We start from the raw sequence: 24939 nt of genomic DNA, 5'->3' as shown, positions 1-24939 counted from the left end.
ACAGGCAGAATAAACAAACAGCAACAGCCTTTACATATCTGCAGTCCTCGGAGGAGATGCATCTACTGTGCCCTTGTATAATGTTGGCCTTTTTAGTATGCGGTCCAGCTCTAGATTTTTTTTCATCACCAGGTTTATAATTCATTTTTACTTCACTTCCCTTTTGCTCTGGCCATGTGTGCTGACAGAGAGAGAGCAAGGGTAGGGTTCTTTTCCACCTACTTCATGCCCTTCAGCCCTTTCATCATTTGGTTTTACTATTACAAACATAGAATAATTTTCCTCATCACATCCGGTTAAATCTGCTTTGTCAAGTCAGGTTACTGGTGGTGATGATATACTCCAACTTAAACTGCAATTCTGCAGCTAGATTTTCCCCTAGTACTCCTCTAATTGGGGTCATATGGTGGAGTGTCTGGGTTAATGCCACTGGTTCCCTCAATAGGAGAAAAAGGTTATTCTCCTTTTTGTTAGTTTAGAGATATCGGTGGAGATGTCAGATGTCCACCCAGAAGACTGACCCTCCTTCTCCCTCAGCTAGAGAAGTAGATATGGGGAGCTCATTGATCTTTGTAAATAGCGAGAAGAATGGAGAAAGACCTAACTGGGCCTGGCAATTTTGGAGGACTTCAATGTTTAACTCGTGTTGGAGTATATTTCCCAATTTTTGAATTGGGAGCCTCTGCATCCACCCTCGCACCCTTCCAATAGATGGAAGATCTGGAGTATTTACCTGTCCCTCTTAGTGAGGAGAGACATTTTTCCTGCAGATATTCTTTCCAGATATTCTTTCCATTTGACAGCCCATTTTGAGTTACTGTACATTCTCTCATCCTCCTGGCAATATTTATCTTTAACTGCTAGGCACTATGATTGATGCTTGTCTATATGACCCTTTTTTCCTGATCTCAGTTTCCTTCTGATGTCCATCTGCAAATATTTCCAACAGCTTGATTGGCAGCTTCAGTGCCTGCTCCATCACCACCTGCTCAATCCAGACTGTCTGGCTTCAAACATTTCAGAAAATTCTGCACCTTGCTTAAGCTATTGCTGCCTCACCTGCCTATATACTTGGAGATCAGCTTCCGTCCTTGTTGGAATATTTCCTACTTGGGCAGGGCAGAGTCACCACAGGCATCGGTGGTCCTCTTTGGGTCCTCGTATTACACTTGGTCCAGCTCCCAGTAGAGAACAGAAGCTGACCCAAGTCTGTCTTCTCAGAGAGCATTATTTTCGAGGCCTCCATGTTGAGTGCGGAATGAGGTGATTGATTTCCATGTGTTGCCAGGGGTCAAGACCGACACATGACTTTCATGCGTTCCGAACTTCTTTTGTAAAGATAACAGGCAAACATGGTGATTGCACTACTTTACGGTTTCTTCCCTGGCAGGAATATCATGTCCCTTCATTAACCTTCCATGAGTCCATTGACCCTCACTATTGTACCTTGTTTTACCAACAATTTATTTATGAAAGGTAAACAAAAGCAAAAACATTATTTTTCCAATCGGAGCCCATTGTTAGCTGCACTGTGAAGAAAACCGCTGTTTCAAGCTAACTTCCACAAAATAAGCCTGTATTTGTTTAAAAAAAATACATAATGTCAAGAAGGAGAGCTGGCAATATGGCTTATCATGCAGGACTTTACAAATGTGGGGAGCAATACTCTGAACCCGTTCATGCTGAGTCAATCTCACGGAAAAAGAGCTAGACATCCTTGCAGAGTGTTGAGCTGCCTATAGAGAGGCTTCACGTGCACGGGGACAAACTACATACCCAGGCAAGCCATACACTCACATTTAGTGTGGAGATGCAGCAGCCATCTTGGATTCCGGTGTTTAACCCCTTCGCCGCGGCAGGAATTCCGCCGCGGCGCTGGGGGGTGGGGGGGGGAAGGGTTTGGGGGCAGCACGGTGGCGCTGTGCTCGTGACAGAACCGCTCCGTCACGAGCCACGGTTGAGCTGTGCTCATGAAGGAGTGGTTCCGTCACGTCTCCGCCCACTGCGCTAATCGCCCACACAGGCGGGGAATTAGCGCCGCGTGGGCAGAGCGGCGGCCAACGGCCGCAGCATGACGGAACCACTCCGTCATGAGCACAGCGCAACCGTGGCTCATGACGGAGTGGTTCCGTCATGAGCGGGGAAGGGGTTAACTTTGTGTGTGCCTTTGCTAGGCAATCGTGATTCAATTTGCTGCAGTCAGCACCTTGCTATGCGAATCAAGAACTCTTTTGCAAGAATGCTTGTGTTCGCTGAAGTTGTTTTGAAGGACATTGGGAATCAAAAAATAGCATTCTGAAAGCAGAGTCATGTTGTGTAAATGAGCTTTTCTAGAGACTGTAGGATTGTACTTTAACTTAAGTTTATCCTATTATGCAACAGAAAGGATACTTAAGTCAGAGCTATATTGCACTTGTTACAGATTTATGGTAAAGCGAAAAGCATTCACAGTTTAACCAATACTTACAAGAGTTGCTGAATTTGGAAACCGAGGATATTAATGTATGCTATTACTGTACAGTGGCACACATGGCAAGTGGAAACCATAACTCATGTTCCACAGAGAGTGCATAGTGACAAAGCATTAAGTAGATATCCTACTCGTAGAGAGGTGTTGCTGAAAATATATTCAAGAGACTCATCTCTGGTATATTTAGGTTCAGGAATAACAAATTCTACAGCCAAGCACAGAGAGTTGGTTTCACAGAGAGCTCTCTAAGGTTTACAGTGGCGGCTGGTGACATTTGAAAGTGGTAGGGCGTAAAAGTTCAGGATGACTGCCCCGCGGCGAGTCAGTGCAGTGAGTGAGGAAATTTGAGAAAGCAATAAGTTTATAAGGCAATTGTGAAAGGGTAGACTTAAAATACTGAAACACATACAAATGCTCCACATCTTTCTGAAATAAAACTGTTCAACATCTTTTATATTACCTTACATGTATTACTTACAAGTTATACAGACATTGTCTTCTATCACTGTTAGCAGCAAATCAAGCTGTACAGCCCATTTGCAGGTGTCTGCGTTACACCCCTGCCTGATATGTATAGAGGCACAGATTCTGATATTTATGAAGGGTCAGTTCCCCATCTGCACAAATGCCTTAATTCATTGCATTTATATCAGCCTTGTGATAAATCTATATGAGTTTGCCCCATAAGTCCTCAGACAACCCGTGCTCTATCAGTTTATCAGCTTCATCTGACAGTGCAGAGCACATCGCGTTGCACTCTCCTCGCTGATATCTGTGCTTTGAGCTTACTGACAGCCTCCTGGGGAGAACTGCTAGCGTGTCCTGCAGGGTCATAAAACATTTTAGAAACGCATTGTGTCTCGGGTCATCTAATAGTAATGTTTTGCCTTCCTATTTACATTTTGTAACCGTCAAAGTTGTTAACCTTTCATTGCTTAACTGGTTACGGTTCAGCATCCTGATTCTAGGCAAACTTCGAGCGAAAAAGATATTGGCAACAGAGCAATTGCTGCTTATTGTTCCCAGCAACAACAATCCAGATAGTGTTAAATGGCATGTGAGCAGTTCTGAACATGCCATGAACGCTGTGATCCCACCCACTGCCCCCTCCCCAGGAGAGCAGCATGTACCCTAAAACACATAGATATGTTTTACACTCATCTGGCAGTCATAGTCCATCTAATTTATTTTTCTTTGTTTTAATGGCATGGGCTGCACCTGCATGCAGTACATTTAATTAATGAAGCAATAAAAAAATGACGCCTTGTCTCAGCCAGTAAGTTCAGCTTATCCCCTTCATCTAACCCGTGCCACTACATACAACTCACGTGCAAGGGGTTTGGGGCTGCCAGGGTACATGTTAAAAATGAATACACAAATAAAATACTGCAGTAACAATCTCTCAATTACACGAAGCTCGAGGCTGCCCAAGTCTGTGCCATACACATACTTCCTGAGATGTCAATTCAAGGCGGCGAGTTCTACCTAGCAGCCTCCCGCAACCAGACAACCAATCACACCTTACCAAAATAACCAAGACATAGTGCTGACGAGCCACGCCATTCCCTCACCTTCCCCTCTAATGAGAAAGACAAGTAGTAGCCACCAGCCACTGCCAGCATCAGGGCAGCGGACCTGGTGACTGTAAAGCAATTGCAAACCACCGCTGAATAATACAAGCACCACGTAATTCTCCCAACAAAAGGTGTTTCCAAAATAAGATTATAGTTAAACAGTTACTGAATGATTTCCAGCGCCGGCCCGTGACATGAAATTTTAAGCATGGATTAGCATATAGACTATGATGAGTGTTAATGAGGAACCGCACAGGGAAAGGGAACAGTTCGCCACCAAACATGTAGGGGCCCGGGGGATGGTTTCTCCAAGGGAACAAATGTGTCCTTGCTTAACGTAACTGGTGCTTATGTAAATTGCTCGAATATCTTCGGGTCGAGTTCGCAGCGCTATATAAATCTGCAAAAAACAAACGAAACAATAAAAAATGTTTTCCTAGTAAAGAAAAAAAAAGAAATTTCCCGATATCCACAACAGGTTGCAGGTCCCCAGTGTCGGGTTTCCTTGTCCCAGACCAGGAAACCCAGTATCCACGGGAGCGAAGAGATTGTCTGAACACTCCTGTATGGTATATCCACCTCTAGTCACTTATGCACGCAGAAGGTAGACTGATACCCTCAGGGAGTGGAGAGACCAAAAAGAACCACCAGGAAGTCAGTCAATACGGGGGAACCTCAGATAGGGTAATCTTGCATGAAACAAACAGAAGAAACATAAGCCATAGGAAAGACAAAGAACCAGATAGAATCACCTACTTAGAGTACGTATGTGAGTTAACTTATATGCTTTCCCAAACACACCTAAGCAATGTCAGCAGGGGGTCTCTCTCTCAAGAAAATAAGGGCCAACGAAGAGGTGAGGATAATTCCTTTCTTGGATGCACACACTACACAAAAAGGTGAGCAAGTGATTTGGTAGTTTTTAAGCCCACAACACATAGGTCATAAGTCCTTGGGTGAAAGAGTAAAGCCAACCAATGGATCCAGTAGTTGAATATGGCGGTCCCCAGCAGTCAGAACTGTTGGCTATAGTATGGCTGGCATAAGACGAAGTAGAAAAATAAAAGGAAGAAATGTCCTTTTCTGAATAGCAGCGCGTCTCGCGCTGCCTTCCGTATGTAATTGCTTGCAGGTGTCACTGCTGACGTTGGAGTGGTTGCTATGCCGCTCGTAAGCGCGTACGTGAAGTTATTTACACATATAAAAATTAGTGCGACTCCGCACTTCCAGGAATTCAAAGCGCTAACTAGCGCGACCAAAAAACGAAGAGTATTTAAGTTAAAGAGCGACCTCTCGCTCGATAATGCTTAGCGCGTCTTCGTGCTCTTCATGAACACCAGCGCACTTATGCGCCGCAGGCCAAACCAAGAAGAGACAAGTTTCAGCGCTACTTTGCGCTCTTTCAAATTAATAGCGGAACAAAGACTTACATCCATACGGAGGCCAGTAGCAAAAGGGGAGGCAGTTTGCAGCGCGTCCTCGCACTGCAGAGAGGAGGAGGTTAACAGTCCAGGGAAAAAGCGGCAACAACAGGAAAAGTCCTCAGGGAGAGAATCTCGTCTTACAAAAGGTCGAGGCAGGAGCATTCTGAAACAAGGCTCGAACATGCAGCAAAAGAGGCATGGTTCTACAAATAAAGAAAGACAAGCACCTGATAACGGGCGCTGGCTGATTATATGCTATGAGAGGTCAGCTGACCTGTATTCAGGGCAGTATGGGAACGCATACAAGGTGGTAACCATCACAGTGTATCTTGGGAGTGGTAGTTCCTTGGGTATTAGTAGTAAACAGGGAAAGGGTACAGGAAGCCTGGCGGTTGACAGTTCTCCCCCCTAACGGCCTAATCACTGGTCAGGGTTTAGAGGGTTGTAATGTATGGAATCTTCTCACTAATACTGGAGCATGAACATTTTCTGCAGGTTCCCGAGTTCTGTCTTCAGGGGCATATCCCACCCATTCCACAAGGTATTGTAATTTTCCCCCGTTTCTGTGAGAATCGACAATACGCCTAACTTCATACACTAGTTCGCCTTCAATGGTGACAGGGGGAGGTGGAGGCTCAGGACATGAAAGGGAGACAAAAGGTTTGAGCAGAGAAGTGTGAAAGACGGGGTGTATTTGCATGTCTGATGGAAGCTCTAGTTTCATAGCTTCGGGGTTAATTACCTGTAGTATTGAGTATGGGCCCATGTATCGGGGTTGACATTTTTGAGGTCCAGGTAGTTTCATATTTTTAGTGGACAGCCAAACCTGATCTCCAGTCTTATAAACAGGAGCAGGACGTCTAGGTTTGTCAGCGTGTTTTTTCATGTATTGTTTGGCTTCGTGTAGCTCTTGTTTGGCTTGTTCCCATATAGACAGGAGGAGTTTATGATGTTCAGTAACTGCTGGAACATCCAGCAACTCGGGCGAAAGGTGAAGGGGGAGGAACTTAGGATGACAAGCTGTGCCAAAGAAAAAGTGAGAAATTTTGGAAGCGGAGTGCGTAGAATTATTATACGCGAACTCCGCTAAAGGGAGGGCTTGGACCAAATCAGGGGTAGTGGTGCTAATCAAACACCGAAGAAACTGCTCTAGGGTTTGATTGGTTCTCTCTGTCTGACCATCTGTTTGCGGATGGTAAGCCGAAGAGAGCCGATGGTCTATATGAAGTCTGTTGCATAGGCCTTGCCAGAATTTGGATACAAACTGGGGTCTCTATCTGACAATCACAGAGGGCAAACCATGCAATCTTACTATGTGTTCTATGAATACCTCTGTGAGATCTTTGGCCTTAGGGAGTTTCTTGAGAGGAACGAAATGAGCCATTTTGGATAACATATCCACAACATCCAGGATGGCCGTAAACCCACTACTAGCTGGTAGGTCTGTGATAAAATCCATGCTGATAGAGGACCAAGGACAATCAGGGATTGGTAAAGGTTGTAAAAGGCCAGCAGAAGCACAGTGCAGAGATTTCTGACGGGCACATGAGGGACAAGCCTTTACAAAACCGGCGACGTCCTGAGTCATACCCTTCCACCAGAACCATCTCTGGCATGTTTGTAGTGTCTTTTCTCCACCTGGATGAGCTGCCATGGGTAAAGTGTGGCACCATTTCACGATCAGATTTCTTGTTTGTTCTGAGGGCAGAAACAGACTATTCTTGTGATAAAACAAGCCTTTCACTATTGTGTTCAAAGGATCTGACAACCATTCTCCATGATCCAACTTGAGAAACTCCTGCTCTAGTAGTAAAAAAAAGGAGTCAGAATCAACATCTTGTTGCTCTCCCAGAGCTATGATCTTATTCTCTGGGATGATGGGCACAGGAGTCTCTGCTATATACCTGAGGTCTCTCCCCAACCGTGATAGGGCATCTGCTTTTCCTTGTTTTGCTCCTGGACGAAAGGTAATAACGAAATCATATTCACTGAAAAAGGAGACCCATCTCATCTATCTGGGGGTAAGGGCTCTGGCAGACCGAAAGAATTGTAGATTTCTATGGTCAGAATAGATAGTGATGGTATGAGGAGATCCCAGCAAATAATTGCACCATTCCTGGAATGCCATTTTTATGGCCAAGAGTTCTCTTTCGCCTATAGTGTAATTCTGTTCAGCTTGGGACAGGGTTTTAGAAAAGTAGGCTACAGGTTGGAGGGTACCTGACTTTACATCCCGCTGGGACAGTACTACCCCCCCCCCCCCCCCCCCCACTGCATATCGTGAGGCATCTGCCTCTACATAATATGGTTGAGTTTCATCTGCGTGTCTTATGATGGGCGCTGTAGTGAATCTATTTTTTAGGGCGCGGAAGGCGGTCTCTGCAGCAGAGTCCCATTCAAATGCCACTCCCTTTTTTAGTAACCTTGTTATGGGAGCAACTAGTTCAGAGAAGTGATGAATAAACCGTCTGTAGAAATTAGCGAATCCTAGAAAGGATTGCACTTCTCTCACTGTCCTAGGGCTCTCCCACTTAGTTATAGCAGACACCCTGGTAGGATCCATATGAATACCATCAGGGGAGATAACAAACCCCAGGAAATCCACTTTCTGAGCATGAAAGAGGCACTTGCCCAATTTAGCGAACAAATGATTGTCCTACAATCTTTGCAGTATCAGTCTTACATGCTCCACGTGTTCATGTTCGGTTTGGGAATAGATGAGAATGTCTTCTATACAGACTATGACAAAGATGTCAAGGTACTCCCGGAGTATCTCATTCACAAAGAACTGAAAAGCCGCAGGGGCATTGCATAAGCCAAACTGCATTACGCAGTATTCATATAATCCGAACTTAGTGCGGAAGGCCGTCTTCCACTCATCTCCTTCTCGGACTCGGATCAGTTGATAAGCCCCTCGCAGATCAAGCTTAGTAAAGATCTTGGCCTTGCTCACCTGATCCAAGAGGTTGGAGATGAGTGGAAGAGGGTATTTGTTTTTTACTGTCACTTTGTTCAGGGCTCGATAGTCCAGGCACAATCTTAATCCTCCTTCCCTCTTGGGAATGAAGAAAATGAGAGAGGACACAGGGGAGGTGGAATGACGGATAAAGCCTTTCTTTAACATGTCCTGTAGATACTCATAGAGATACTTGGTCTCCGGTTCGGTTAAAGTGTAAATTCTGCTGACCGGCAGATCCGCACCAGGAATCAAATCGATTCTGCAATCGTAGGCCCTGTGCGGGGAAAGCGCTACAGCCTTCACCTCATCAAAGACACCAGCGAATTCAAGATATTCAGAAGGCAAGCTCGGGGAATCCGCCTTAGAGAGAGAGTGCAACACAAAGGGGCTTGCCATAGGGTAGTTTCCTGATAGCAGTGTACTATACAATAGGAGGACCGCAGTGTTACCTTTTTGGAAACCCAATCTATATTCGGATTGTGTAGTTGTAGCCAGGGTACACCAAGGATGGCTCCAAAAGTAGGGGTGTCAATGAGATCAAACGAAATAACCTCGAAATGCCCGTTGTCACATAGCATGATAAGATCAGGAGTGTGGTATGCTATCAAACCAGAGGATAACTCGGTCCCATCTTCCGCTCTTACTCTTTCAGGTTGAGTTTTAGGAATGAACTCCAATCCAAGTGCCTTGGCTACAGCTATATCTAAAAGGTTGCCTGTAGCCCCCGAATCTATCAAAATAGACATGGATTTTCTGTGTTGGGAGGGCAGAATAAAGACAACGGTAATGGCAAAATGTTTGGGCACCGGAGGCAAAGTGTTAGCCAAGGCATGTGAGATCTGTAACAAAGATGGACTTGGAGGGAGCGATCTCTAAACTCCCCAAGTCAGTTAGTTTTCCGCCGACACAGCAGCACCTGCTCTGACCACAGGATTCTTTAAGTTGGTCTTGGGATTAACAGGGCATTCCTTAGCAAAGTGTCCTCCTTTGCCACAGTAGAGACATAGATTCAGTTTTCTTCTTTTCTCTCGTTCCTCTGTGGATAAGGTGCCTCTTACTCCTCCGATTTGCATCAGTTCGCTGGAGTCTTTGGTATCTTTCTTTTCACTGCGGGAAAAGAAAAGACGCGGATATTCTCCTCTGGTTTTTTCTCCTTTCCTTTCCATCAAACGATGGTCTAACTTGACTACTAGGTTCATGAATGATGAGCAATCCTCTGGGGGATCCACTATTTGAGACAGAATGTCTTTAAACTCGTCTTAGTCCCCTATAAAACAGAGAAGTTCTCTTCTCCTCAGGCCATTGCGTCTCCGTGACTAACCGGTTGAAGGTGGTGATATAGGTTAGTAGATCCTTAGAGCTCTGCTTGAGATTGAGCAGTTCATTGTCACTCGCCTGCATATAGGAGTGATGGACAAAAAGACTTTACATCCTTTCTTTAAACTGCGATAGGCTATACAGAATAGGATCGTCATTCTCCACCAGAGGTACTGCCTAGAGAGCAGCATTCCCACTTAAATAAGAGATGATGAAGGCTACTTTAGCAGCGTCATCTGGAAAGGAGGCAGCACGGCAGAGAAACTGAAGATGGCATTGGCTCATAAACACCCAATACTTATTGCTATCTCCATTGAACCTTTCCGGCATGGCCAGGGGGGTGTGTGGTGGTGTGACTACTGTCACGTTAACAGGGGCTGTAGTAGGAGTAGCGGGCGTAACTGTGGTAGTTGCAGGGACTTGAAAATGACCTGGTTGTATGTAACTGCGTTTGTACCTAGGGTGTGTTTCAGTCACAGAAGCCTCTAATTGTTTATGGGTTTTTAATATATCTAATTCAGTTGCAAGGCGTTGATTCTCGCCACGCAACAGTTTGAGTTCGGCTTGTATATTAACCACTGTAGCCGCCAACTCATTCATGGTGATTTCTGGGTTGTCAAGGGTCAGGGAATCAGTCATAAGTGCATCAAACGAAGCACCTTTGCTCATCTTCGCTCAGGGGATATGACTTTCCTGGGCTTGGCTTTTCTGTCGGGTTTCCTTGTCCCAGACCAGTAAAACCAGTATCCACGGGAGCGAAGAGATTGTCTAAACACTCCTGTAAGGTATATCCACCTCTAGTCACTTATGCACGCAGAAGGTAGACTGATACCCTCAGGGAGTGGAGAGACCAAAAAGAACCACCAGGAAGTCAGTCAATACGGGGGAACCTCAGGTAGGGTAATCTTGCATGAAACAAACAGAAGAAACATAAGCCATAGGAAAGACAAAGAACCAGATAGAATCACCTACTTAGAGTACGTATGTGAGTTCACTTATATGCTTTCCCAAACTCGCCTAAGCAATGTCAGCAGGGGAGATTATGCAGGTCTCTCAAGATAATAAGGGCCAACGAAGAGGTGAGGATAATTCCTTTCTTGGATGCACACACTCCCCAAAAAGGTGAGCAAGTGATTTGGTAGTGTTTAAGCCCACAACACATAGGTCATAAGTCCTTGGGTGAAAGAGTAAAGCCAACCAATGGATCCAGTAGTTGAATATGGTGGTCCCCAGCAGTCAGAACTGTTGGCTATAGTATGGCTGGCATAAGATGAAGTAGAAAAATAAAAGGAAGAAATGTCCTTTTCTGAATAGCAGCGCGTCTCGCGCTGCTTTCCGTATGTAATTGCTTCCAGGTGTCACTGCTGACGTTGGAGTGGTTGCTATGGCACTCGTAAGCACGTACATGAAGTTATTTACACAAATAAAAATTAGCGCGACTCCGCGCTTCCATGAATTCAAAGCGCTAACTAGCGCGGCTAAAAAACTAAAAGTATTTAAAGAGCGACCTCTCGCTCGATAACGCTTAGCGCGTCTTCGCGCTCTTCGTGAACACCAGCGCACTCATGCACGGCAGGCCAAACCAAGAAGAGACAAGTTTCAGTGCTACTTTGCGCTCTTTCAAATTAATAGCGGAACAAAGACTTACATCCATACGGAGGCCAGTAGCAAAAGGGGAGGCAGTTTGCAGCGCGTCCTCGCACTGCAGAGAGGAGGAGGTTAACAGTCCAGGGAAAAAGCGGCAACAACAGGAAAAGTCCCCGGGGAGAGAATCTCGTCTTACAAAAGGTCGAGGCAGGAGCATTCTGAAACAAGGCTCGAACATGCAGCAAAAGAGGCATGGTTCTACAAATAAAGAAAGACAAGCACCTGATAACGGGCGCTGGCTGATTATATGCTATGAGAGGTCAGCTGACCTGTATTCAGGGCAGTATGGGAACGCATACAAGGTGGTAACCATCACAGTGTATCTTGGGAGTGGTAGTTCCTTGGGTATTAGTAGTAAACAGTGAAAGGGTACAGGAAGCCTGGCGGTTGACACCCAGTGCGAAGTGTACACGTTGATTTCCACATTGGAGAAAAGGGAGCTCGAGAAACACGAGGCAGGACAGCATTACTTTGATTCCTTCTTTGAAGAGTGAGCTTGAAATGTTTGAAAGAATGCTCCAGAGAGCAAAACACGATTTTAAACGGAGCAAATCAGGCGCGTTTCCCACAATAAATATATATGGCATTAACTGACAGGCTGTTGAGGGCCCTTTCATCTCAAGAGACCAGTGGGTTCAGCGGGTGCACACCTGCCCCAAGGCCCTGCTCTCAGTCACCACTCGAGTGGGGGGGGGGGGGGGGGGTTCACCTTATCTTTCATGCTCATAAAAACACACCTTAATTCCATGGAATGGAGACGGCGAATCTTGCCAAGAAACTGTTTACTCTAGACATGCCTTGCCTGTTTATGGTCACACCGGCCAATCTTGATTGATACTGCAATGTTTATTATCTTACCAGCGTTTCGTGCTATTTGCTCGTTTACAGTGGCTGCAGGCGCGGCCTTTCTTACTGCAACTGGTGCCTGTAGGTCTCTTTAGGTCGGGACTGTAGCAGTCCCCTCTGCAAAGCTGGCGAGACGAGGAACCTACAATTCTGGTATCGCGTAGAGGAACACTGCCCGTAGGTTGAATGGCCCCTGGGAAGAGGGCACCCACGGACCTACGTTACGCTCATGTGCAGAAAGAGTTAGGCTCCTAGGGGTGAACATGCACATTAACAGGCGCGGCCGGCATGACTGGGGCAGTACGCGCGGACGGGGGGGTTAATTTAATGAATACAAGAACTTACCAGGCATCTCCTCCGGTCCCGCTTCGCATCACGTCTCCTCTGCAACGTGGTGGAAGTAACTTCTCCCTGCTCTTTTCTTTTGCTAATTAGGAGACTGGGGACCGGGCAGCTGAACCTTGTTTACTCTGTCCTGGCATTTGATAGGGCATGGGGCTACTATGCGCAAAACGCATCACCACCCGAGCAGGAGCCTATCTTCAAACTCCTGCACTACACAGGGCATGCGCAGCATACCTAATGGTTAGTGAATGTGAGTGAGGGGCAATGCTCCTCTCTCACATGCGCAGAAAATCTTCTGAACTCCTGGTCGTCTCTGCCTGCGTGTGCTGTGCGTGACATGCGCACTTTCACCAGTGAAGCGCACAGGCAGGCCCGGAAATGTAAACAGACGAATTGTAAGCTGTCAATTCGTCTGCTTACATTCCTGTTCACCTGTTGCCCGATTCTTTTGTGGGGCGCTGCCCCAACGCCCCTATGGACCAGCCGCCCCGATAGGTTTATCCATTCACTGTTCCAATTAAATGCAGTACTGTATAGTTGGATACTAAATATATCTCTCATTGCCTTTGTACTTCCTACAATACTTTGCAGACACTTGTGCCAAGCAGAAGTAACAAGCCAGGGTCTCCATTTTCTCTTTATCACATTTCTCTTTTCCACCGCTGGCCCCAGATTCTTATATTTGTGGTCACTGTTGGAGGTGGTGAGAGACTGCAGAGTGCATCCTGTTGTATCTCGAGTACAGGGTTAGTACTCTCTGACACTTAACAGATGATCCTTTAGCTCCACCTCAAGTTTCTGTTGGCATTTACAAACCACACAGTCATGGCTGGACTGGGTAACCAATGGGAGCCGAAGCAAAAATGCCGAAAGCAGCCCTGATCCATTTGTCTCCTCACACAATCATTCTCTTTCCATCCATTCTCTCCTCCCCCTTCTCCCTCTCATATGGCTTACTCTCCATCTTACCTCACCTTTACCTCTCTTTCTGTCTGGAAGCCGCCCTGTTACTGCTGAAATTAGCTTCAGGGAGTTAGGTAAAGAGACAGAGTGCCCGGAGCTTACAAGACCACTCTCCAGTGGATCCGCTCAAAGCGGAAATGTCCTGAGCAATAAAAGGTCTGTCTAGCCTTGCACCCACTTTTCAGCCTCATGGTTCATGGTGTCAACAAAACCTCTTGATTGCAATGATTCATGCAGCTCTGTCAAGCAGGGGACACAAAAAGCGATGTTCCAAAAGTGATACTTCCTATTGTCTCTCATAAAGGATTCTTTGCTCCTTGACACAGAAAAAAGAAAAAATGGCTGTCTTGAATTATGCCAAATTTACCATGCGAGTAAAACGTTACTCAAGGAAGTGCCTTTGCTTGGTTTGCTGTACATTTATTTATTAGTTTTTGAGAAATTAGTGTTCAAAAAGTGTTCAAGTCTGGGCATGAAGAAGTCAAATTTTAAAAATATCTGTACCGTTAAGCTACAGAATCTTTGCAAATTCATGGGGAATTCACAATCCAATGCAAAAAATGAAGGCACTTGAGTGGAATAAGGAGTATTATATGCAGCAAGAGACAAGTATAAATAGAATTGCAGATACAGAGTTACTTTCAGTGATTATCTGCTCAGCACAAAGCCCCTTAAAGCCGTTTATTCCATGCGTTGTGAAAAAAATCCATCTTGGACAAATGAAGGGAGGAAGTTGAGGTACGCTCGTTGTATAATTGTTGAGACATTTATCTTTTCTACTGCACATTACCTTAAAAATGTTTCCCAGTTTGTACTTAACCTATGTTAGGAATTACGTCCATCTTCAATCTCAAACCATGTCAACTGTATATCACATTGAAGAGCCTCAAACCAGCAGAAACATACATGAATGCTGGACGTTTTTGAGGGATGTTCATCTTTGATAGGCACAGTCACACTTTAATTGACTCTTCTTGCACGTTATGATGGTATTCTGAGCTTTTCCTAAAAAGTAACTGTAGCTAAAACGTGGGTGTTTCCTATTGTAATTCACACAATCACAATTTCTGTCTGTCCCTTGTTTCTGGGATTTAATATTTGCTAATAAAAATGTTATCATTCATAGGTCAATGTGGTTGTTGCAAATATATAATTGTCCCATACCATTTTTCATTTCACAAAGGCAATGGTAAAACGATGGTAAACGATATATATATAAAATATATTATTAAATGGCTTCTGCCACCATTCAGATGTTACGTCTTTTAAATAAATTAATACAACACTTATTTTTCCGTTTGAACATGTGCAGTGCTAGGTTCATACTATACAAATACCAAAGAAATACATACATAATGATATCGCAAGTGGTTACCTCAGACCAGCACAGGCACCAACTTTCTGCTGTACATTTACAGGCCTGCTGACAGAGACTTAGCATTCAATGAGGTGGGAGCGGACAATTAGCCCACCCTCCATGATTTTGGGGAAACACATTTTCTAAGGCAGTTGTACAATTGATAATATGGGGTTGGCGAGCAGCTTGCAAAGGCCTTCATGGTATAAGTGGTTGACACAGGGTAAAACTTCAGAATAGGATATTTGTTATCAACTGGAACAGATCCAATCTTCACTGCATGTATATAAGGAGCAGCAGAATTAGCCTGCCCTCTGTTACGCAGAGTAATACAGACCATCCTCCAAGAAGTGGGCCTAGTGAGCAGCTGACAAAAGCCCGACTTCATGAAATGAAGCCAGTGATTGGATGGCGCAGAATCGGCCTCCATGATGTGCATTTAGCGATCAGCTGGTTTAGGACCGACCTTCATGACATGGAGTTAATGTGCATCCTCCAGGATGGGGAGTCAGCGAGAAGCAGTTAAAAGGCCCAGCTGGGAGATCTGGTGAGAGTGTTCAACTAGCACCTTATTGATGGCAAACAAATGGTGGAAACCCCACAAAAGACTAGAATACAAAGTCCAATAATCCTACAGAATTCGCTCATGAATATTAATCTGGCAAGCGTTTTAATATCCGCGGGGGAGTCTGCTCCAGCAAGCAAACAAAAGGTGATGCGAGGAATGCTTGCAAAAAGCCTAACCACTGGAAATTGCTCACTGTAGCATTCCAACCCAAAGTTTTTTGCCCACTATGTCACCTTAGATCAGACCCTGCCACATGCAAATCAACCTGGGGTTTGCTCAAGGCTGACTGTGTTTCCTTATTATCCGAAGTACTAAACTATAGAACTAATCTACAGAGAGCCAGACAGATTAAATTGATGGCGTTCCACCCTGTCGCCCTTTAATCTGACACAGCGTAAAAATAGATGAAAAAATAAAAAGCGTCTCGAAACATACTAGTGATTCAGAAAAGATATACCCATAAGTAATTTTCCAGGAAACTGTAATATTTCCACAATGCTTGTAATATCCCACAGCAGCAACATTCTAGGGAAAACGTACAAAGCGAAAAGAAATTGCACCCCACTGGAACATAGAAAATGACTTTTGCGAGAACTGTAAATTCTAAAACTCCAGGAGATGAAAAAGAAAAATGTGAAATAAAATGCAGCATGATTGAAACCTTTTCAATGGACATTAGTTTGAATGGGTATTTTCTATTTTCCTTTATTCGGAATAACATTGTAGTTAATAAAAGCCAGAAAAGATTGCGTGGGTTTGATGAGATGGCGTCTTCCTTCTTGAGCAGACTACAATGCTTTTTCTTCGGCAGAGTGAATTTTAAAATGCATTGATTTCGGTGGAGGGCGAATTAAACAGGATTAGCCCAGCAGAGCAGTGAGGAAAGATATTAGTGCCTTATCGGCAGAGAAACAAAAACAGATGGGGCCACGAGGACAAGGGCTGCTAAGTTAAAGGAAGCCTTGGTAAGGAAATCAGTGTTGAAATTATCTTGTCCCCAATTTAAAATGAAGTGGCCCCCATATCCTGTAACCCCCTCATCCGTCTATGCATACCAGTACAGAACAACACTTATCAATCATTGTGTATGCCCTTGCTCTGCACGAGAAATGCACGTGAAACACCTTTAATTGATCAGACATCTCAATTTATTCCAAATCATACCCGAGTAGCTCGACTTTGTATTCTGGGGTTTGTTCTTCTGTGTTTATAATTGGAAAGTAAAACTACAGGCACCAGAATGTAAAGTATAAAATCAGGTCTGGCTACTTGAATCGCACCTGACAAGGAAAGTGTATATAGCTCCGATAAGTTATATATGCGGCACTATCTGTTAAGGTTTCTCACGTGACGCAATGGCAACTGAGACAACATGTTTCCAATCCAGTGCGTCCCTTTTACAAATTACTTTTTTTGTTTAATATTTTTATTCACATTTAGATAATGGAATAAAATGGGTTCATACACATACTATGCAGGGATTGAATTTTTAACAGAGTGAAGTTACCACAGTTTTCCAGAATCTGTATTTTGCATATGGTAAATGAGTCCTTTCTTATTGAGGTTCGAACACTGGTAGCAGAAGTATGTAGGAAGATGTATAGTTCTCATGGTGACATGCGGTTCTTTGTGACTGAATGTCAACACAAAGTATTTTAACCTGCTACTTATTTTAATTGAAGTGAAGCAAAGCACCATCTCCAGAATGTATTATTTAAAAAATTAAAGCCATTTGAGTGACCAAGACCGGCATCAATTCTGCAGAATTCTATGCTATTTTGAACACAGTTACAATTTAGAGTCTATGTTCTATATCAAAAAGAAGTCTAGGGGTGGGTGGTGAACTTCGCTCTGCCTGCGGAGTTTGCAGAGTTTTGCCAACTTCGCACTCTGCAGAGAGCGCGGAGTTCACAAAAACTCTAATTCCGCTGGTTAGAAGAGTTGTCCCCACCGCCCACCCCAGCACTACATAGTGTGACACAGTCTCCCATGGCGTAGGATAGCACAGACACACCCAAGGATCCCTCTTGGCAGGTGGGGAAGAATGAGAAACTCTGCAGGCAAGCGCTACATTGCACGACACTCTCTCCCATGCAGGCGCGCAACACCCATTGGGCTCACCGGGCTTCAGCCCCCCCCCCGTCGTATGTGACAGCCCGGCTAAGACAGCCTCGCGTGCTGGCGTCCATCTAATTGCAGCCGCACCCGGGTACTTCACAGGTCTTTAAAAGACCATTTACTCGGTAATGAGGCTTTTGTTGTGGTTTCACCCCTGCTTATAGCCACTCTGCCTATGGCTCGAAGACTTAGCCCCCCCCCGAAATATTTTTCAGCCCCCCCCGAAATTTGGCTCTAGTTGCCTGCCTGCAGTCCCATGGAATGTGTTGCTGCAGATATGGGCCAAGGACTGCAAGGCTCAGAATCCCTCATGACAAGAGGGAAGAAGTAGGAGCTTTGCAGGCCAGCGCTACACAGTGTGATACTCTCTTGCATGGCACGGGATGCCACAGATCCTGGCCAAGGACTGCAAGGCCCAGGATCCCTCATAGCAGGAGGGGAAGGAGGATGGGCTCTGCACGGCTCGACTGCGTATAGTGAGTCCGCGAGAGGAGACATTGAGAGCGAACATTACAAAGCGAACATTTTTATACAATTTAAAAAGCTGCTCCTACAAACCAAGGGGGAATGGCATCTTAAGTTTTGGTGACGGGTTCATAATTTCGCAAATGAGGGGAAATGAGGTGCTGAATTTCACCACAAGACACATCAGCACTGCAGCTGTGTGCCCCTGGAGTGAGTTCAGGTTTTTATTGCTTTCGTAGTTCCCAGATATTTCTGTTACGGTCGGCACCATGCTAGGCTGTCTCACGAGGAGACTGGGCTGGTGAGCCATGTGGGCAGCATGGAGGCTACTGCAACATAGAAAGAGGACAGGAGCTTGCACTGGCCCAGGTTACTATATTGCATCATTAATATAGTGCTTCATACTGCACTATGGATTGTGAAAGCACATTTTGGATGTGTAGAATGCTACACCATGGAGGACATGTGGTTGGCACTAGTCCTACAGTAGGAAGTGTGTTGGTGTTGTGCGTGAGTGACCAGAGAGGAGCTCTCGTCTTGGAGGACAGCGCTGGCAGCGTAACTGAGGTATGGCAGGCAGGTGTGCAAACCATTGTTGTAATTAGCTGGCAGTTGTAATTCACTGCCTATGCAGCGGCAAATTTCAATTGAGGTATATTCAGAGTGCACGCCTGTCCCCTTGGCAAAGTGCTGTATACAGCTCCTATGCACATGCTGTATACTGCTCCTATGCACACAGAGATGCATGAATGTGGCAGAAAGCACTCTAACACCTGGGAAGGTCAGTAGTGCTCCTCAGTGGCCTGAGACCTTTGGTCCTACCTCAGTGTTATTTCACCTACTCATCATTCAGAGGAATCAGAGGAAGGTGGAAAAGAATACTGCGACTCGCAAAATAGAGTTTGTACATTCCCCATGCTGTTTTTGAAAGGCGCAAACGGGTTTGCGAACCCATTTGCACATGCAAAAATGGTCGTACATCTGGCCCTAAATGCATAGTCATATGCAGTAACAAAAACAACATGTTTACTTCCATGAAGTAACATAATCCTATAACTTTTTTGGTTTAGAGTGAACTTGAGTACTTCTCCTGTCTGCCAACATATTGTTGCTGCTACTTTCAACATCATGTTTCTTAAGATTCTTCATAGGTTAAATTCTGGTGAGATCTCAAAATTTTATCCTGGGATCCAAAGCTACACGGGACGTACTCCACCAATATCCATCTGTTAATTTTACAGCATTCCTGTGTACTCTATATGTTGAGGTTCCTCACATTTTGACAGCCCCTTACCCAATGACCCACTTTCAGTTTGAACACTTTATTGGTAGATTTACTATTGACTCTTTTCATATTTATCTAATTGGAACAGGTTTTAGCTGTCTACCACACATCCTTCATTTTGCACCCTTCATTAAAAAATGTTACCATCCAAAATGGACATAACTCCATTGATGCTTTCCTTCCTCTCATAAGCTTAAAGGGACTCTTGGTAGTAGCTACATATAGTGGAGTGGGGTAAGACCGCAACAGATCCTTAACAGCTTGATCAACACACATGGTGTTCCTGTGCACTGCTTGGATACACTCCACTAACACATTACTAAAACACTCAACTTTGCCATTAATTTGAGGGTGATACAAAGGAGGTCTGATGTGTTTGATCCCACATTTATTTAAACATTGAAGTATTTCTGTTGAAACAAACTGCACTCAATTGTTAATTAAAATTACCCCTGGGAAGCCTTCTCTGATAAAAAATAATTCTTCAGACAATTAATAACACTTTTGGTTGTTGGAGCACCAAATGGTTCAACTTCAACCCATCTAGATAAATGGTCAATTATGACAATAAATTATTTCCTGTTATGTGGCAAGATACGGAGAGGTCCTAAGTAATCAATTCCTAATCTTTTCCATGCTCTGTTTGGTGAAGGAACAAAATATTCAACCACCCCTTCAGTAACCAGCACTTTGTCACTCTTATTGCATCTTACAGACATCTTGACATACTCATCAATTTCCGCATCCATTCTCAGTCACCAGAAGTCCTTTTGTACTTTCCTTTTGGTAATTTTTGCTGCCAATTGACCAGTATGAGCTGTTGATATTATTCTTTGTCTAAAACATTAAGGAGGTACTAATTTGTTCCCCGTACTACCTTTTCGCCCTCAACGGACAACTCATCTGATACTTTCCAAAACATTTGCAAATCAGCTGACAAATATTTCTTCTTGGGCCAGCCTATTTTAATCGAAGTCATCACTTCATACAAAATCCTATCTTTACTTACTGCATCTACCCATTCCTTCTCTTCCATACACAAATTAATATCACTGATGCAAGCCATGAAACACTCCTCAATCTCTGTTTCCCAATCTTGTTCTTCAGTATCCTCAATGAGTAGTCTAGACAAACAGTCCGCACTACAGTTCTTCCCTCCCTGAATGTACTCAACTGTCAATGTAAACTCCAAAGGTTTGACAGAAAGTCTCTCAATATGGACTGTTGAATGTTTCACTTTCTTGCCTGACAAAATGACTACTAAAGGAAGATGATCAGTATTCAAAATATATGGCCTACCCCATAAATACTGTCTTCATTTTTCTACACTCCACACACATGCAAGAAGCTCTGAATATTTTCACTTCACTTGACGTAGAGTCATTGAAGAAAACCCTACTGTGCTTTCGTGTGTACCCTCGCTTTGTGATGAAACAGCACCTAAACCATAATCACGTTTCTACCATCACAATAGTTTTCTTCCCTTCAACAAATTGTTGCAATGCTCATGCCCTGATAATCTCCTTTTTTGTCTTTTGAAACATGTCCTCGCATTCATTTGACCACTTGAATGTAGCTCTTTTTTTAAGAGTGATCTGAAACATTCAGTGTTCTTGGCAAAATCTTTCAAAAAGTTTGCATAAAATTCACACATGCCTAAGAAATACAACAAGTGTTCTTTATTCCCTGGAGCAGGAGTGTCCACAATGCTTTTAACTAGACTAGGTTTAGGTTTGACTCCTTGCTCCGATACAATGTGTCCTAAATATTCTATCTCTCTGCTTTTGAAAATACATTTGTCCTTTCTCAATGTCACACCCCTCTTCTTTAGTGTGCATAAAATCTCATCCAAAATATTATCATGTTCCTCCTTAATGCTGGAAAAAATCTGGATATTATCTGGGAATATAACTACATGAGGGGTGTACTGAAACACTTCTGACATCAGTGTCAGAAAAACGGCTGCTGTGGATGCCAGACCAAAAGTTAATCTACAAAATTGAAATACTCCATCATGAGTGACAAATGCCGTAAGATGACAAGGCTGGATATCTAATTCTACCTAATGATAGGCAGCTCTCAAATCTAATTTGGTGAACCAGCTGGAACACCCAATCTTCATTATCAACTCTTCAGTCCTTGGCAACAGAAAATTATCTACCCAAATTGCTTTGTTCAAGCTTCTTAAATCAACACAGATTCTTAAATCTCCCATTTTTGTCCTTGCTAAAACTATGGGAGATAGCCAATCGATTGCTTCATCCTTTTCAATGATGCCTTGTTCACACCAATCTTTCAACACCTTTGATAATTCTTTCCTGGCACTCAAGGGTAAATTATGCAATTTGTGCTGCGTTCTGCTTTACTCTGATGGTGTGGCTAAAATCCATTCTTTTACCTAAACTTTCGTGAAACACCTTCTCAAATTTCTTCTCACAACCCTCTTTGATATCACCATTATTTCTAAGTGAATTAACCTCTTTCCTATCAATAAAAACAGGGTTGTCCCATCCAAGTTTAATGGTTGAATTGAATTCTGCTTAGTGCAACCCTACAAGGACATTAATCCCATTTTTAGCCACATAAACCTATCCTTGAATAACATCATACAAAACTCCAATGGAAGCCCAAAAATACACAATTATATCGATTCCACTCCCTTCAAAGGCTACTGCTAACACATCTGGAAGGTGCAACGTCTTTTTATTCCACAAATTATTGAATTTATATTGAGAAACAATATTAAAGCATGCCCTGCATCTACTAAAAGCTTGATCTCTACCTCAATAATTAAAACTTCAATATCAGGATCCACAATCGTTTTCCTTTTTTGTACTTTTGTGTCTTTAACTACTGATACATACTCTTTGTTACCATTCTCTTTGTCATACTCATTGTTTTTACTTTCTTTTAAGACACATCAAACACTATTTCAATTTTGTCAACATTTCTACATTGTTGACTCATATCTGGGTGATTCTTAAATGAAGAGACATATGAAGGGGAACCACACCTATAACAACAGATGATTTGTGTAAATTTGACTTGGGCATTAGGTTTACCACTACTTGTGAAGCCCTGGTTCTTACTATCACTATTCTGAGTAGAAGACATTTTATTAGCTACAACCCCTGCTATAGTAGTATTAGATAATGACACTTCCAACTACTTTGGATCTTCACATGAGCAATGTTAATAGCTTTATCTAATGAAGGATCTTTTACAACGTAATAGTCTTTCTTGAATTGTTTTTGAATCACACCTAGCAATTAATTGAATCATGAAGTGCAAATCTCAAATTCACATTTCGCAGACAATACTTTCAAGGCTGTAATAAATGTATCTCTACTTGCATTGGGTTTTTGTAACCTAGTTAAAAATGTATACCTCTGCACAACAATAATTTTTTGTTTTGGTAAAATATTTGTCCAGTTGAGCAATAGCCACTTCAAACTCATCTGGATCTTTGCTCCCTGAAGGTTTATATGCAGGTAAGTGAAGAAAAACATTTCACCTTCTACCCCTAAGTAGTAATACACCAAACTCTAATTAGTTTCAGATCTGAACCTCTGCCCGTCAACAGCTTCTAAATATACTCTGAAAGATCTCAGCCATAATTCCCATTTTAGAGGCGGATCACCAGAGAATGGTGCAGGAGGTGATTCATTCTGCATACTGTAAGACTGGTATTCCTAACCAAGGAAAAGAGAAAAAAAAAATTAGCGTGCAAATCACTGTTTAAAGTAACATGCACTCAATTACTATATAACTGCTAATAAAACTAAACATGCAAATTGTAGTCTCTAACGCTATAGTCTTTACAAAGCATGCAAGTCACTGCAATATTGACCTGGACTGATGTTTTTAAGAGTGCAAATAACTGTAAATATAGTTAAGACTTGTGGACTTTTCTGAAGCATGCCAATCGCTGCAATAATGATCTGCACCAAAGTTTTAAAGTTTGCAAATCACTGTTCCTGAAATGCCAATTATCTTAAAAGTGTAAACATTATCAAATATGGCTGACAATTTGCCTCCAACTGACTAAGAAGAAATAGTCAACTTTCTATTTTGCTCGTTTTCCAAAACTTCTTTCTTTTCAAACTTTTTCCTAGGGTTTGTCAGAGAGGGAGCCTCGGAGGGGCTCAAAAAAGTGAGTATAAATTTCTTCTTTTAAAAGTTATCTGTAATCACTGTTAGAATAAGGCTTTCTTATTGCATGTAAAAGTATGTGTAGTTCATTGAAATTCATCAATTCTTAAATGTTCAAGTGAACATGCATAAAAAACGCGTTTGTTCTTGACAGTGCCATTCGCTAATGGGTGCAAAAATACTTGTGCTTCATCAAAAGAAATGAATTCTTAAATGTTCAAGTGAATGCGCATCGAAAAATGCATTCATTCTTTACAGAGCTGCTTGCTTTGAGACAGTGGCGTAGCTGGGGGGGGCGGTCCGCCCCAGGCAGCACTATTTTAGGGGCGGACAAAGGCATTCAGATGAGGCTCGGCTTGCTTTCGTGGACGTTCGGGGATGGGCAGAGAAGGAATAGGACTCGGGCAATGTCCTCTTCTTTTTTGTGCTGGCTGCTGTCTCCCCCTCTCCTCCTATTATTCCCCCTCTTTCTGTCTTGCTCCTCACTTACTGAAAACCGTAACTTGAAAAACGGTTCACAACCTCTTTCCTTCTTTCATTTAGTTGCTTGCCTGTGAAATGGAGCCAAAAAAGAAAAACACTCTTGCGGGAAATGCCCTTTTTCTGACATTTTTCTATTCCAAAGTGCAGCGGGATGGAGAGAAATAGAAGGTTTTATAAATGAAAAATAAATACATTACTAAATAAAGCAAGACAGAGTGGTTGCAAAGTGGCCAGATTGGTTTTATTCACATCCAAACAAATCAGCCTCACTTTACAGACTTTGCAGTGAAGCGCTACTTTTGTTTTCTCGTCTTTCTTTGAACAGCATTGTTGTTCCCAGGTGGGAAAGTGCATCATTTCTGGAGGGACTGCAATACCTGGTTGATGGATGGATTGGAAAACAAAATGTGTACCATGGCTCTGTTTATGGATGTGGTCTTTTTAAACCATACTGCTTACGTTTATTAAGGATATAAGCAATGGACATTGAAACGGTTCCCTTCAGGGCCCTGTAGACATGTCCTTAACTTTTCAGGTAAAACCACTCGCTGATTTCTGAATAGTGAGAGATCGTTAAGGTAACCATGTTGTTTCTGTTTACATTTCAAATGCTTTACTTAATCTTGCATTCCCTATGAGTGTTTGCTTTTAATTTTTTTTTTTTAGGCAGCATATTACTCTTATCAAGTGCATAATTTGAATTGAGCCACATCCAAGTGTTTATAGCGGGCACAATTAGGTTGTAGCTGAAGGCAGTGCGAGTTTTTCTCAGTGGGGTAGAGGATGTGGTACTATGGCCAGAGCTGTCGAATTTGGAACTGGGGAACTGGGTTCAGCCTTCATGACCAGTCCACCGGACCACTCTACTGTGTGAGCATATTCCCATGCTAGACCTTACAAGGCCCCACTAGACCTTAGCAGGCTTGATGTCTTAGCACAAGCAGGTGTACCCTAGTGGTGTCAATT

The 24939-nt window shown here is 43.3% G+C and overlaps 1 protein-coding gene and 1 long non-coding RNA gene across 3 annotated transcripts in view; one reads left to right on the top strand and one right to left on the bottom strand.

Annotated features, from left to right (window-relative positions):
• NAV1 (neuron navigator 1) overlaps positions 1 to 24939 on the bottom strand; it is a 2160095-nt gene that overhangs the window by 1881667 nt on the left and 253489 nt on the right. The window lies entirely within an intron of this gene.
• Positions 1 to 24939, top strand: part of LOC146870632 (uncharacterized) — a 111790-nt gene that overhangs the window by 76941 nt on the left and 9910 nt on the right. Inside the window, exon 2 of the long non-coding RNA XR_014978827.1 lies at positions 23454 to 23491. This is a non-coding gene — a long non-coding RNA (uncharacterized LOC146870632). The remainder of the gene's footprint in view (positions 1 to 23453; positions 23492 to 24939) is intronic.

This window comes from Triturus cristatus, chromosome 1_1 (assembly GCF_964204655.1).
Source record: "Triturus cristatus chromosome 1_1, aTriCri1.1, whole genome shotgun sequence".
Lineage (NCBI taxonomy): Eukaryota > Metazoa > Chordata > Amphibia > Caudata > Salamandridae > Triturus > Triturus cristatus.
Note: the sequence above shows the minus strand (reverse complement) of the source record. Positions and strands in the feature narration are given on the sequence as shown.